The sequence below is a fragment of the Carettochelys insculpta genome, chromosome 15 (assembly GCF_033958435.1).
Source record: "Carettochelys insculpta isolate YL-2023 chromosome 15, ASM3395843v1, whole genome shotgun sequence".
Classification (NCBI taxonomy): Eukaryota; Metazoa; Chordata; order Testudines; family Carettochelyidae; genus Carettochelys; species Carettochelys insculpta.
In genome coordinates, this window is record NC_134151.1 from 30,460,807 (window position 1) to 30,476,912 (window position 16,106).

General features: G+C 42.6%; 1 protein-coding gene across 1 annotated transcript in view; it reads left to right on the top strand.

The window, feature by feature from the left end:
* Positions 1-845: 845 nt before the first annotated feature.
* The window catches only part of CNOT6 (CCR4-NOT transcription complex subunit 6), a 95,846-nt gene continuing 80,585 nt past the window's right edge, over positions 846-16,106 (top strand). Inside the window, exon 1 of the mRNA XM_075009686.1 lies at positions 846-1,029. The gene's annotated coding sequence lies outside the window, so the exon portion shown is untranslated. The remainder of the gene's footprint in view (positions 1,030-16,106) is intronic.

The following is a 16,106-nucleotide window of genomic DNA, read 5'->3' on the forward strand; positions in this document are numbered from 1 at the left end:
TCTACGCTGCATTCCCCTTTTGGAAGGGGAATGAAATACAGCCAATTTGAAATGTAAATGCTGCACTGATTTACATGTGGTTCACCTAATTTGCATAATGACAGCCACTCATGGTTCCAGAAGTGCAGTTTTCAGAAAAAAACAAGCCTTGGAGATGGGGCTCATTCAAAAGGAAACCCCACATGTTTTTCAGGAAGAAGGGGTCTTTCAAAAATGGGGTAGTTCCCTGGGGCAAGTCACTTGGGGCAAGGGGTGCAATGTGGGTGGGAGGGGCAGAGCAGGGGTGGGAAGATGTGGGGTGGGAGCAGAGCTGGGGCAATGCATGGGGGAAGAAAGTGTTGCTCACCTTGTGCAGTAACTAGGGTTCTTCGAGATGGGTGTCCCTATGGGTGCTCCACTTAATGGGTGTGTCTACACTTGCATTCCTCTTTCAAAAGAGGCATGCAAATGAGGTGTATCAAAATGCAAATAATGTTTAAATTTGCATAGTTGGCACCTCATTTGCATATTCTAATTTCAAAAGAGCTTCTTTTGAAAGAAGAAAGCCAGTGTAGATGCTGCTCTTTCGAAAGTAAACCCATCTTCAAAAGAATCCTTCTTCCTTTTATTTAATGGGAAGAAGGATTCTGTCGAAGATGGGGTTTACTTTTGAAAGAGCAGCATCTACACTGGCCTTCTTCTTTTGAAAGAAGCTCTTTTGAAATTAGAATATGCAAATGAGGTGCCAGATATGCAGATCTATACCTCATTTGCATTTTTGATTTACTTCATTTGCAAACCTCTTTCGAAAGAGGAATGCAAGTGTAGACACGCTCAATGTGTTCACAGTGCCCCTGCACTAATAGTCGGAAGTTTTTTTTACCAGCAGTGCCCCAGTGCAGTGCATTTTGTGTGTCTGCAAGCCTTCACCCACTGCATGCTGTCAGCCGGTCCCCCAGCTTCTTCTCTACCATGGACAGGTACTGACCTGAAGCACAAGGGAGTGGGGACAGTCATGGGAATCATGAAGAACCTCAGTTACTGTGCAAGGTAAGTAACCCTCTCTTCTTCCTCAAGGACTGTCCCTGTGGGTGCACCACATAAGGTGACTTTGGAGCTGTACGATTTTGCTGGAGGTGCGGCTTTGGTGTTGCATTGTCTGTAATACCCAGGAGGGATTGGCAGAATCTGGTGGCCTGCATTGCACACTGATTACAGCATAGTGCTCTGTAAACATACAGACAGTCGTCCAGGTAGCCACATTATGCATGTCCTCCAGCAGGACATTATTGAGGAAAGCACATGATGCCACTTGTACTCTTGTGGAGTACAGTCATATGCTGCTTGGTATTGGGAGATTGTTGACTTTCTAGCACAGTCTTATCAATTGTGAGCTCCATTTCAATCGTCTTTGTTTGGACACCAGTTGCCCTCTTGAACTCACCATAGTGGAAAGAAAGAGTCAGGAAGATCATTTAAAAGTCCTTGTCCTTTGCAGGTGGAAGGTGAGGGCTCTGTGGACATGAGTGTAGGAGCTCTGCCTATCTGGAGTCTGTGTGTGGTTTCAGGTAGAATACAGATAAGTATATTTGCTGGGTGAGGTGGATAGGAGAGATTGCTTCTTATAAGAATTTGGGATGTGGCCTAAGGATTACTTTGTCCTTGTAGAAGATCATGACTGGTGAGTCTGCCATGAAAGGGTACTAGTTCTCCAACTCTACTGGCTGATGTAATTGCTGTTAGGAAGGCCATCTTCCTGTACAAGTGTAATAAAGAGCATGTGGCCAGCAGTTCTAGTGGTTTCCCTGTGAGTGTGTCCAGTACCATGTGTAGGTCCCACATAGACATGGGCTGGTGCGTTGGTGGGTTAAGTATTATTTAACACTCTGATCAATTTTTTCATGATACAGTGTGCAACTACTGTACTGAATGTCCATCTATTTGGCTGTGTTTAGCCACATGTGCCACTAACTGGACCTTTATGGATGCATTAGCAAGGCCCTGAGGTTTAAGATGCACTAGGTAATCAAAAAGTGCTGGCAGTTGTGTCGAGCATAGGGAGAGTTCATGAGCTATGCACCAGGCCTGGACGGGGGCTGGTGGTAGACTTCTGCAGGGCAAACTACAGCCCAAGAAGTTCAATTGGCACAGTTTGAAAACTTACCCAACAGAGTTTGAACTCAGTGAGCTTTGTGGCTGGTAATATCGCTGTTGTTGAATATGGAGTGATGTTTATTTGGTAAGGTTTGTGCACTTCTGATCGGTTAGGAAAGGGTGCACGTGTTGAAGAGCAACGCTTACGTGCAAATTAGTGTATAACATCACCAGGTTTAAGTACTAGGATTGCTCCACTTCTGTCCTTGTGCTGATGTTTAATCACATTTCAGAGGTGAACTGTTGTAAACCACAAAGCTCTCACATCCATCCACATAGAATCTTCATAGGAAAAAAGTTTTCTCAGTGGAGTCTGGGCCAACCTTGAATACAAACTCCCTGAAATGTTGGCAAAAAGTAAACCCAGATTCAGATTTTAGATGTTGACCCACCCTGGTGTTTTTGTATAGAAATCTGGAGAGCATTCTATCCTTCCAATAACATTGAGTGCGGCCTTAAAGGAACTGCATGTTTTCGACTTTCTTAACATTACATATCCAAGAATTAACGGATGATTCATGCTGAGTAGTCTGATGACAGACCTGTGTACGTGGATAGGGTGGTTCCTCTAGGTCATCACAATGAAGGTGATTGGCAAGCAGCTGGAGAAAGCCTGCATTTCAGCTGGCCAAAAGCACTCCCATCTGTCAAGCATCCTCAAAGGGCTTTTCAGAACCAGCACTGATATTTCTAAAAGCACCACCCTTCCAAGAACAGACAGTTGTAACCATGTATCAGAATCTGGCTAATCTGCAGTAGTGATTTGTGAGCCCTTGAGGATTACTGCATTGTTTTTAATTGCAAGCAAACCATAAACTACAGGGGAAAAAATGGACATTTAATCACAAAATGGACCTTTTTCATTTAGTCTGACAAATGTCATCCAGTTGGTCATTTTTATGATTCCACATGTAAGCACAGCAGTACGTATACTGGGTTTTCATAACAAAGAAGCAGTCCAGTAGCACTTTAAAGACTAACAAAATGATTTATTAGGTGATGAGCTTTCATGGGACAGACCCACTTCTTCAGACCATAGCCAAACCAGAACAGACTCAATATTTAAGCCAAAGAGAATCAAAAATAGTAATCAAGGTTGACAAATTAGAAAAATATAATCAAGGTGAGCAAATCAAAGAGCAGAGGGGTGGAGGGGGAGTCAAGAATTAGATAAAGCCAAGTATGCAAAAGAGCTCCTATAATGAGCTAGAAAATTCCCATTCCCATTCAAACCATGTGTTAATGTGTCAAATTGAATATAAAAGAGTGTTCAGCAGCCTCTCTTTCAAACTGCTGTGAAGATTCCTCTTCAGTAAAACGAAAACTTTCAGCTCATTAACAGAAGGGCCCACTCCATTAAAGTGCTGGCTGACAGGTTTGTGAATCAGGAGTGTTTTTATGTCTGTTTTATGCCCATTAATTGTTTGTCTAAGAGAGTTTGAAGTCTGTCCAATATACAAAGCATCAGGGCATTGTTGGCACATGATGGCATATAAGACGTTAGTTGAGGAACATGAGAGTGTGCCCATGATTCTGTGAATAACCTGGATAGGTCCAGCAATGGCATCTCCAGAATAGATATGTGAACAAAGTTGGCAATGGGCCTTATTGCAAGAGAAAGTTTCAGGATTGGTGTTCCTGCGGTATAGACTGTGGTTGTTGGTGAGAATTCTCATAAGGTTGGGAAGTTGTCTGTAGGAGAAAACCGACCTGTCACCTAGGGCCTTCTGGAGTGTGACTTCCTGATTGATAGGTTGTAGGTCTTTAATAATGTGTTGCAGTGGTTTGAGTTGGGGGTTGTAGGTAATGACCAGTGGTAATCTGTTATAGGCCTGAAAAAGCCAATCTTGGAGTGGTTGGTCTCTGGGTATTTGTCTGGCTCTGTCCATTTGGTTTTTTTTTTTTTATTTCTCCTGGTGGGTAATTCAGGTTTATGAATATTTGGTGGAGATCTTGTAGTTTTCGGTCTCTTAGTAGGATCAGAGCAAATGTGATTGTACCTAAGGGCTTGATTGTAAACAATGGATCTAGTTGTGTGTGCAGGATGGAAGCTAGAAGTGCTTAGGTAAGTATAGTGATCAGTGAGAGTGTGGTACTGATCAGGCCATCCTTGATTTGTGGTGTAGTGTCCAGGCAATGTATCTCTTGCATGGAGCAGTCAAGGCATAAGTTGATGGTGTGATGCGGATTGTTAAAGTCTCTGTGGAATTCTTCTAGAGTCTCAAAACCATGGGTCCAAATCATAAAGATATCATTGATGTATCGTAAGTAGAAGAGAGATAATAGGGGACGAGAGCTGAGGAGTCGTTGTTCCAGGTCAGCCATAAATATATTAGCATATTGTGGGGCCATGCGGGTGCCCATAGCAGTTCCACTAATCTGGAGATATAAATTGTCCCCAAATCAGAAATAATTGTGGGTGAGAACAAACTTACAGAGGTCAGACACCAGATTGGCTGTGGTGACATCAGGGATGGTAGTCCTGATCGCTTGTAATCCGTCTTCATGTGGAATATTAGTGTACAGAGCCTCTATATCCATGGTGGCAAGGATGGTGTTGTCAAGAACTTTTCTGATGTTTTGTAATTTCCTCAGGACGTCAGTGGTATCTCGGAGATAGCTGGGAGTGTTGGTGGCATAGGGTTTGAGGAGGAAGTCCACATAACTGGGTAGTCCGGTGGTAAGGGTGCCAATACCCAAAATGATTGGGCGGCCAGGGTTTCCAGGTTTGTGGATTTTGGGAAGTAAATAAAATAATCCAGATTGGGGCTTAGATGGTGTGTCTGAGTGTGATGGGGTTCTGGGGTCCCCCAAGCTCTGCACCCTGTCCGCAGGCAGGAGAGTCTCTCACTCAGCAGGAAAACAGCAGGTTTATTAGCCGACAGGACACAGCATCGTACAGAGGAGTCAGTACAGCAGGCAGAGACAGCCAGTCCAATCCATGTTGGGGAGAGGAGGCCCCGAGGGGCCCCCAGAGCTGGGGCCTGGCCCCCTCCTTTGCCTCTCTCTCTCTCCCCGCCCAGACTCACTGCTTCCAACTCCCAGTTCCAATTCAAACCCCTCAGGCTCCACCTCCTCCTTTGTCTGCAGTACAAAGGTGTTACCTGGTCGTCAGGGTTACCCTCAGCAGGAGCCCCACACCCTCTGTGAGCCACTCCCATACACACAGGTATCCCCCACTCCATCACACTGAGTGAATGAGGTCCCGAGTAACAGCAGGGAGTTCCTTAAGTAGTAGTTGTAATTCCTTTTGGAATTCCAAAGTGGGATCAGCAGAGAGAGGTCTGTAAAATTTGGTGTTGGAGAGTTGTTTGGCTGCCTCCTGTTCATAGTCTGACTTATTCATGATGACAACAGCACCCCCTTTGTCAGCTGGTTTGACTATAATGTCTGGGTTATTTTTGAGACTCTGGATAGCATAGCTTTCAGCATAATTGAGCTTGTGTCTCATTTGGTATTGTTTGTGTATAATGTCAATCTGAGCACAGTTGCAGAAGCATTGTACATAAAAATCCAGACTTTCATTACGACCGTCGGGGGAGTCCACATAGAGTTCTTCTTTTGATGTTGGAAGGGTTAGTCGAGAGAGTCAGACTGTTGTTCATAGGAGTGTTGGAAGAATTCCTGTAGACGGAGGTGGCGAAAAAAGGCTTCAGGGTTACCACAGAATTATATTAAGTTCGTAGAGGAAGTGGGGCAGAAGGAAAGACCCCGGGATAAGAGAGATTCTTCTGCTGGGCTGAGTTGGTAGTTGGAAAGGTTAACAATATTGTTAGTTGAGCTGTCATTGTTGTAGTTGTAGTATCCTGAGGTTATCAAGTAATTTAGAAAAATTATTCTCTTTTCTTTTTTGTAGGAAGTGGAAGTGTTTGTTTATAAATTTCTTGTCTAGTATAAGTAAAGCCTCCTTCTGTGGGGTCTTGAGAGGATGCCTGATTGTTGATGAGAATGTCAAGTTCAGAGAGTTCATTTTTAATCATCCTTCGTTTATTGTAAAGGATTTTGATCAAGTGGTTCCTCAGTTTCTTACAGAGCATGTGGCATAGATGCTCACTGCAGTCAGTACAGTACGTTGAGTGTAATGGGTTTTTCACTGTCAGTCCTTTGGCTACAATGTCCATTTTCTTGCATTTGGAGAGAAAGATCTGGGTCTGGGTCTGGATTTGGGTAAGTTTTTTCATGTAGTTGATGGCTCTCCATTCCAAACGGCTAAATGTGACTTCTTAGTTATACGCAGCCATGTCTCCGCTGCTAAATTTGTTAAGTAATAGATTTACCATGTGACTGCAATATATTCATATCCAGTCCCTTTCTACTGGGAAATGAGATATTTCAGGAAGAATTAATAATTTTTAGTAAAGTGGGAATTAAAGAGGTTTACTGTTAAAAGTATTGACATGTGGGAAACTTTTGGACATACAATTAATATGAGTCTTGGGCATGTTATTTTATGTTCAGGCCTATTTGAAAGTATAGGGAATTTGGCCCAGATATTTGAAGGTATTTTGGTGTTCCTGTGTTCAGCATTGCAACACATAAGTCTCATTTTTAAAACTGATTTAGGCACTTGGAGAGTCCATGGGATTTGGGCTCCTTCAGGCCTAAATTGCTTTTGAAAATGAGCGTCAGGTGCTGCAACCCTGAATGCAGCAATACCAAACTAGCTCTGCAAATCTGGACCTTTAATTTTAAATACTAGGGACTCGCAAGCTGGTTTAAATGTAGAATAGTAACAGAGAGATAGCCGTGCTAGTCTATATACTATCAAAACAAAAATGCAGTCCAGTAGCACTTTAAAGACTAACAAAATAATTTATTAGGTGATAAGCTTTCGTGGAACAGACCCACTTCTTCGGATCACAGCCATCTAAGACAATCCAACGAAAGCCGGCATCCAACTTAGCTGTACAAACTCAGGAGGTTTGAACAGTTGAACTAAGCAGAGCTGGACCTTTGTAGCACAGTCAATTGCCAAGTTCATAAAATGATGGCCTTTCATTTAACATTTATTTAAGAGGTTGTATTTGAAAGCTATTACCAGCCTATAAAAGCGGGAGAGGGCTCAGACCTCCAGTATATCCTAGTCCAGCTCTGACCTAGGAAGAATCATAGCTGGCACCTCTTCACAATGGCCAGACTATCTCAGACCCTAATTTGGCATCTCTGAAGGCCATTTGAAAGGCATCCCATACAAGGCCAGACAAGACCCAGTCGTTTCATTTCCTTGGTTCAAGTAAAAGATAAAATCTGGAAGTAGATTCTATCTTCAAGCCTATGCACAGCATACTTGGAGTGGTTTGGAGTCCACTAACCTAAGACTGACAGTACATCAATCAGCCTTAGCCTCTCCTTGTAATTGCCCAGAACAGCCACATTAAGAAGAGCAACACAAAGTCTTGCTTGCTGACAACTTGACATAGATCCATGTAAGCTGTGTTACATCAGTGCTCTATTGCAGAAGTTTCCTGGGGCATCTCAACCATTGTCAGAGGTGAAAGTAAATGGGTGTGCCCTGGTGCACAACTCCAACAAGAGCTGGCTTAGCTGCAGCAAAAGCCAGCAGACCTGGCAGGGGCCTGGGTGGCAATAGGACAGTATTTAAGAAATGTTAAGTTACTGTCACCCCGATCATTGTTAGAATTAGAATTAGGGAGCTACAGTACTAACTCCCAGTACACTTCCTGCTATTTAGGACAACAAATTTATTTCAAAATGTCGTCCAAATTCCGCGCAATATAAGCTAATCTTTCAGGTCTCCTGCATCTTATCATTTATGCCCCATGTAGTGTGGTCATATCTGTGCTGCAGTTGCTGGCATATAAAACCTTTGATCTCTCTCTTTAGATGCAAACAGGTGGCATTCGCAAGAGTAAATATATTGCAGTAAGAGGCAGTCGGAGATTGCCGATTACCTCAATGGAGTCGAGACACAATGCTTTGGCAGGAAGGCAGTTACTGGAGAGGAACTCTCCTGTTCTGTCTGTGGCTGGCAATAATCTAATCTCCTATGGGCTATAATAATATGAGCTAATTCTGGTTGTTGTGGGCTTGGTATAGGGGCCGCTGGGTGGTACAGAAAGGCTTGTGAGATATAGGAGGTAAGACTAGGTGATCTAGTGGTCTCTTCTGGCCTTCAACTCTGACCCTCTTGCTTCAGTCACAAAGTAGAGCTGTTGTGGATGGCAATTAAAGTTCCCTCTAGTTTTTTTCCATGTGCAGAACAAATTTTATGTGCATCAAAGAACGTGTGGATGTGCAACACCAGTAGAAACACATGCTGCCTGGCTGCTGCCAGCTGTGGGCAGTCTGCTAATCACCTGCTTGGCATTTGAATCTCTTATGGGTGGCCACCCATGTGCACAGCTTACTGGGAACCCTAGTAGAAACTGACACATTTTGAACCAGAGATCCGTAAAGGGAAGTTGCTTACTTGGCAATACCATACCCTTTGCTCTCAAGTGGTCTCACAAGCCGTTTATTTCCCAGATATGTCAAAGGCCAGAGGAAAGATAGGTGTCATTTAAGGACATCTGAAAAATTTTTCAGAGTATGCTGGAGCACACAGTTTGTGATGATAAGGCTAGTTGTGAAAAAGATAGACATATGCCTTTATCAGAGCTGAAGTATTTCTAAAGACATCCATTTCCCCACTCAAAGAACGTTGGGATAGAAGTATTGAGACACAAATTTATTTTGCTGAGTGCTTGAAGACACTTATGGGGGTCTTTCAAATTATGCTGATTCATTGTAACTATTTGTTCACAAGGGAAAATAGGGTGGCCAACAAAGTGCCTATCTGGCTACCTGCCAAAGAGTTTACTGGGCTTGTGTTCATTTCCATCTTGCAAGGGGCAAGAGAAATTCCTTATATTCAGTCTGCCAACTGGTGGTCAGACAATACAGCAGACTTAACCAGTAAGCTGAATCGTCCCATCTGCCTCGCTAGATTTTCTGCGTGTGCATATCCTATGCACCATTACAGTTCAAATTACGATGCTGTTCATCGATACACAGCCAATCTTTCACATGGCTGAAAAAAGCCGATTTCCCTTCAGCAGACCTACTAAGGAGCTACATCTAATTTGACTCTGTTGGAAGCTGCTCTCGCTCTTGCTTATGCTGATATATATGTTCAAACTTGCTACCTTTTCTCATCCTGAAGCCCTGCAAGTTCTGCTTACTCAGTGGTAGCTGTACCCTTCCTAAGGCAGGATCACTTGTTAGATACATACAAGCCAGCACAGCAAAACTGGCTGGGACAACCCTTAGTGGGAGGAAATGGTGATTTGTAGGAATATCAAAACTAACAAAGGAAAACTTGGAGGCCTCAGCCATTTACTTATACCTCAGAAAAGTGGCCTGATCGGATTTTTTCCCCTTTTAAAAAATGACTGGCTGGGTCCTTGGGAAGCCTTTCAAAAGAAAGTGAGTACGTGCTGTCCCCTTGTGGCCGGTTTTGGAATGAGATGTCTGCCTAGGATACTTGCCCTGAATGCAGGCATGTTGCATGGCCCATGTTCTTGATCCAAACGAAGGACACAAAGATGCTACCTAGAATTGAAGTAGCAAGGTACGAGACAAATTCATATAATTCCATAGGAGAATCCCCCACTCTATTAAGAAAATGCTAAGGCTGCACAGCTACATATTCAGAAGTCAGGAAATGCCAGAATTAGAAAGACAAGAGAGGGTTTTTTTAAATCATAGAGCTCAAGCCCCAGAAAGGTCCCTAATGTGGAGTTACTCTGCACATATCCTAGAGCATGCAGCAAAGTATATGGGTTGTAGATATAGTGGAATGGGGAAGGGAATTAGTAGCCGGCAACAATTGCCTCTGAATATGGCCACATAGAGGTTAAAGAAACAGTGGCATAATATCAATGGGCTGCTGCTCTTTAAATGCACAGTTGCCAAAAATACATGGTTGTACAAGGTTCTCAGTAACCACACATCCCTGCATCTCTGCTCACACTGGCCCAGATCCCTGATACTGAGTTAACAGTAACAAATCACCGGGACTAGCTGGCATTCACCCAAGGGTTCTGAAAGAACTCAAATGTGAAATTGCAGAATTATTAACTGTGATTTGTAACTTATCCTTTAAATCAGCTTCTGTACCTGAGGCCTGGAAGACAGCCACCATAACACCAATGTTTAAAAAGGGCTCTAGAGGCGACCCTGGCAATTACAGACCAGTAAGTCTAACGTCAGTACCAGGCAAATTAGTCAAAACAATAGTAAAGAATAAAAATGTCAGCCACGTAGAGGAACATAATTTGTTGGGCAAAAGTCAACATGGTTTCTGTAAAGGGAAATCGTGTCTTACTAATCTACTGGAATTCTTTGAACGGGTTAACAACATGCAGACAAGGGTGATCCACTGGATATTGTATACTTAGATTTTCAGAAAACCTTTGATAAAGTCCCTCACTAAAGGCTCTCATGTAAATTAGGCTGTCATGAGATAAAAGGGAAGATCTTTTCCTGGGCTGAGAACTGGTTAAAAGACAGGAAACAAATGTTAGGAATAAATGGTGAATTTTCTGAATGCAGAAGGGTAAAGAGTGGCGTTCCCCAAGGGTCCGGCCTAGGACCAATCCTATTCAACTTATTTATAAATGATCTAGAGAAAGGGGTACGTAGTGAGGTGGTAAAGTTTGTGGATGATACTAAACTGTTCAAAATAGTTAAGACAAAAGCAGATTGTGAAGAACTTCAAAAAGATCTCACCAAACTGAGTGATTGGGCACCAAAATGGCAAATGAAATTCAATGTGGATAAGCGTAAAGTAATGCACATTGGAAAAAATAACCCCAAGTAAACATTTAATACGATGGGGGCTAATTTATCTACAACTAATCAGGAAAGAGATTTTGGCATTATCGTGGATAGTTCTCTGAAAACATCCACACAGTGTGCAGCAGCAGTCAAAAAAGCAAATAGGATGTTAGGAATTATTAAAAAAGGGTTAGAAAATACGACAAAGAATATTTTACTGCCCCTTTACAAAACTATGGTTCGCCCACATCTTGAATACTGTATATAGATGTGGTCTCCTCACCTCAAAAAAGATATTTTGGCATTAGAAAAAGTTCAGAAAAGGGAAATTAAAATGATTAGGGGTTTGGAATGGGTCCCATATGAGGAGAGGTTAAAGAAACTGGGACTTTTCACTTTACAAAAGAGGAGACTGAGGGTGGATATGATATAGGTATATAAAATCATGAGCAGTGTGGAGAGGGTGAATAAAGAAAAGGTATTTACTTGTTCCCCTAATATAAGAACTAGAGGACACCAAATGAAATTTATGGGTAGCAAGTTTAAAACTAATAAAAGGAAAGTTCTTTTTCACACAGCGCACAGTAACTTCTGGAACTCCTTGTCAGAGGAGGCTGTGAAGGCTTGGACTATAAGAGAGTTCAAAGAAGAGCTGGATAAATTCATGGAGGTTAGGTCCATAAAAGGCTAGTAGCTGTGGGGGCGGGAGGGGGAGGGTAGGAATGGTGTCCCTGGCCTCTGTTTGTCAGAGGCTGGAGATGGATGGCAGGAAACAAGTCACTCAATCATTGTCTTCAGTCCACCCCCTCTGGGGCACCTAGCACTGGCCACTGCCGCAGATGGGATGCTGGGCTAGATGGACCTTTGGTCTGACCCTATAATGGCCATTCTTATATTCTTAGTTATTACCAGGCAGTTTCATAGACCAGCAATGGGAGGATAACTCATGCATTAAGGGTTAACTGCCCCCTTCACACAGTGATCAAAATGTTCCTTGCTCTAGAGATGTTGTTTATGCAGGAAAAAAAAATCTTAAATGTCAGATAAAAAGAAAAGACCCTGGAACTAGAGGGACATTTACAGGAAGGTCAGGCAGCTGTAGATAAGTATTAGACGGCTATGTTCTTATGTAATTAATCACACAAGGTGGACAGAAGTCGACTGTGCTAGAGCAGGATGGAAAACAAATTTCCTGACCCTCAAAATTTGAGATTTGAATATTCTTCATGTTTTCAAGAACATTTTCAAAAAAAAATCTTTGTTTTGATCTAAAGTGGAATGTGAAGATTTTTCAAATCTCAAAATATTTTGAGGGATGGGAAATCAATTTTCCATCCATCTCTAGTACGGTCAACTACCTCTGTCCAACTTGCCTGATTAATTTTCTCAGCATCAGGACTCTGGGCTAGTGTGAGGAAAGGTGTAGTAATGTGTGGCTGTGACAAGCCTTGTACAACAATCCATTTTACAACATGCATGTTTGGTCAAAGCAGAGACTTGAAAAATGAGAGACCAAACTAGTCCAAAAAGCCAATAGCCCACGGTAAGGGTAAGCCCCTGTAGGAAGCCCAACCTGCCTGAGCCCTGCGGTGCTGGGGCCAGCTGCCCAAGCCCCACAAGCCCCGTGAGCCACCCACCCGAGCCCCCTTCCTCCCCCAAAGCCAGGCACCACCCCTCCCAGCTCTTACCCATCCCCCTCACCCAAGCCAGGCAACCCCAGCTCCCCATCTATCCCCATCCTCCCCCGCACAGCCCACACTCACTCACCTTTACAGAAGGCGGCTAGCTCCATGTGGGTCTTTGCCAGCTGCCTGCTTTTTATAGCAGCTGCACCGGGTCACCCATGTAAAATGGCAGGGGCTGAGATCCAGAAGCAAAGGCCGGCTCTTTCTTTGGGTGTGGGGAATGATGGGGGGGCTGGGTCAGCTCACACTGCCCCTGGAATTTCTTCACCCACCCCCCAGTTTGGGAAACCATGCTCTAGAAAGTGGAACAGCTCCAACAGGAGAGAGAGACTGACAGGCTTCATAGCTTGGCAGTTAGTGACTTGGGTGAGCAGGGAGTTAAAGCTGGCTTTCCCATATCACAAATGAACATCCTTACTATGAGGTTATTCCCCTTGCCCTTATTGACAACTCTATCAAAACCACCTCTTTCCACACTGAAAGTCCACTACCTTGATTTATTTAGCCTGTTTGGAAATGTTATTTTCAAATATACATGTGAAAATTTGTCTTAGTCTATCCTGATAAAATCTTCCATGCATCCAATATACTGGCACAGTGACTATTGGCATGTAAAAAAGCCATTCCTGCTAACATTCATGTAAACAAAAAGAGTCACAGATGCCTACAGAAAATTTTTAAAAAAGTACAAACAGATTCAGATCAAATAACAATTCAGATTTTACAAATATGTTCTTTTTGATCATGAAAGATATTTTCCCCCTTGACCTACTATAATGAAAAGAGCAAAGCAACCTAAGGGGAAGTAGAAAGGAACAGAGTAGAAACAGCATGTGCACATCATCTTTTTAAAAATAGCTTAAAATATGGCATTGAGATTCCACAACACACTCCACACGTATCTTTACAGTTAATGCAGGAAGAGGATGTCTGTTCAGCACACTCATAGCTTGAACTCTTACTCCTTGCTATTCTCAATCTGTCACATTTAACAATTATAACCAAAAATGACTCCCCCTGCCAGCTATCTCCATACTGCACTTGTTGAGCTCTTGCCAGCTCACGAGGAGAATGATTTAAATTGTAGGTCAGAAGAAGTACTTCTTGACATGTGTGCATTACAGTGAAGTTGTTAGAATGGAGTCAGTTCCTTTAAATTAATTCTTCTTCTATTTTTTAATCTTGTAGCCCAAGAATACAGGACACGTAGACAATGGCTACACTATAAAATGATGTCAAGCTAACTTACAAAAGCATGCAGCCACTGCAGTTATTAAAGCACATCTGTGTGCATGCACTTGACTCGTCTTGGTGATACATGGCCTCACCATGTGCTTATTGTCTGTATTGTTGGTGGGGGTGCCTCCTGAAGGCAATTAACAATTAACATAAGCAACTAATGTCTACACTGGGGGGTCAATAAGTGGCTGGTGGGCCACTCACTGTTTGCCAGAGTTACCTCCTGGTCAGCAAGAACAGACAGTTGCAGCTCCCATTGGCTGCTGATTGCCATTCCCAGCCAATGGGCACTGCAGGAACGGTATAGACTGGGACATCACTTCCTGCAGCGCTGATTGGAACAGCAGTCTGCAGCCAATGGGAGCTGCAAGTGGCCATAACTTTGGATGCGCAGGTAAATGAAGTGCCAGCAGCCCACCAAGGGTCAACCCTGGCAAACAGCCTCCAGCTTATTGTCCATCCTGGTCTACACTGACACTGCATTTAACTAATTACATCATGTGTGCTGCTCAGGGAGGTGGTGTTACTAAATCAGCATAGAGAGGCATAGGGGTTGGAGACAAATCTAAGCGAAGAGAGTTCCGCAGCTAGGCTGATACAAGGAAGCTTACGCTGTCCTAACTTCAATGAGCAGACCAGACCAAAAGAAACACAGACCTTCCCAAAAGCAGATCATACTGGTTCATCCAGTAAGGCATCTGGCCTCTAGTGATAAGTGCCTGATATTCCAGAGGATGGCAAAAGGCCTTCATGAACTGAGACAATTGTGTATTCTTGTAAATGTGGGGAAAAAAAATCCTTTCTGACACCTGTGGGGATCAACCCCTCTGAAGCATGAAATTGATTTTTAAGCAAGCATAACCACTAATATAATTGGTCACAAAGTTACACAGCTTTTAAAAGTGCTCCTGCAATAATTGATGTTATGCACTTCTGCAGCAAAACCTTTTTCTGTTCTCTAGTTGTCCTATTAGAACCTTTCAACATTTCACACTGAGCCCTTTCCAGCTTTGTACTTTCATCTGAAACATGTCCATTAGAATCCTTGTGGTGGCTCCATTTTGTAAGGGTCACTTGCAGGAAGCACTTAGACACTCAAAGTTTAAAGAATTCTGACTGATGTCATAGTAAGGAGGGCAGGAACTCATGCGGAGGAAAAGGAAAGCAAAATTGAATACACTTTGAAACTTTTATTATGAACATGTAATGGGTATTAAGAGTGCTACAGAAAATAGATATTCAAATAATTCTGGCCTTGTGCACCATACTAATTTGTTGAATCTCCATAAAATTGCAAAAAGAAATAAAAGGAAGCTATAGAAATTAACTACAAAAGAAGACAAAAAGGTTCATTTGGTGTAATAGATCCTTGTGTAAGCAGGCTTTTATTTTTAGTCACAAAATTAAACTTGAGTTGTGAAGTTACAAAGGGCAGTCAGGATCCTTAATTAGTTCTAAACGTTGCATAATGTACAAGGGGTCAAGTCATACTACCGTAAACTAAGCAAAGAAAGCAAACTGAAAAAAAAAGAAAGCAGTCCCCGAGTGCACTCTACGCTGAAAACCAGTTTGTCTTATCACATAGATGGCCTCTCCAAAAACACGATTTATGCATAATGTACAGATACCAATTCACTCATCACTGAAATAGTTGCAGATTGGCTAGAATTTAGCAACTGTACCCAATGGACAGTAATACCACAGCAGCTGACAGCCATGAAAAATATTGAAATGGCAGGGAGGGATCTAAATAGCTAGAATAAGCCTTGCCTTGAATGGCAACTAGCACTAGATCCCTTTTATAACTTACACAAGACACCTGGGTTGACATACTTATGTTTCCTCAAAGACAGCATCTCTAGCAATGCCAACAAAGCATTCCAGAGTGTGACACTGAGGAAAAAGTGCCATCCTATAAATCACCACGTCTTCTAGTTCTTCACAGGTTTTTTTTATCCATGTAATGATGTAATCCAACCCTGCATAGCTGACATTATCTAATAATGTAACAATTTAATATATGTTTGAGTTAGTTATAGTCTCAAGCACTTTAGACTGACAAGGAGAAGGCTATAATAGTTTAAGGGGCTCCATTAAATCAAGAGGGAGAAAGGCTTCTATGAAAGATTTATTGGGAGAAAGGACAAAGGTGTTAGATCAAAACACCATATTTTTATAGAGTAAAACCATGTGTTGTTTTTTGTTTTGTTTGCCAGGCCCAAGTGGAAGAAACCTGTCCATTTGGTAACTCGTTTGAGATCTTGGCACTCC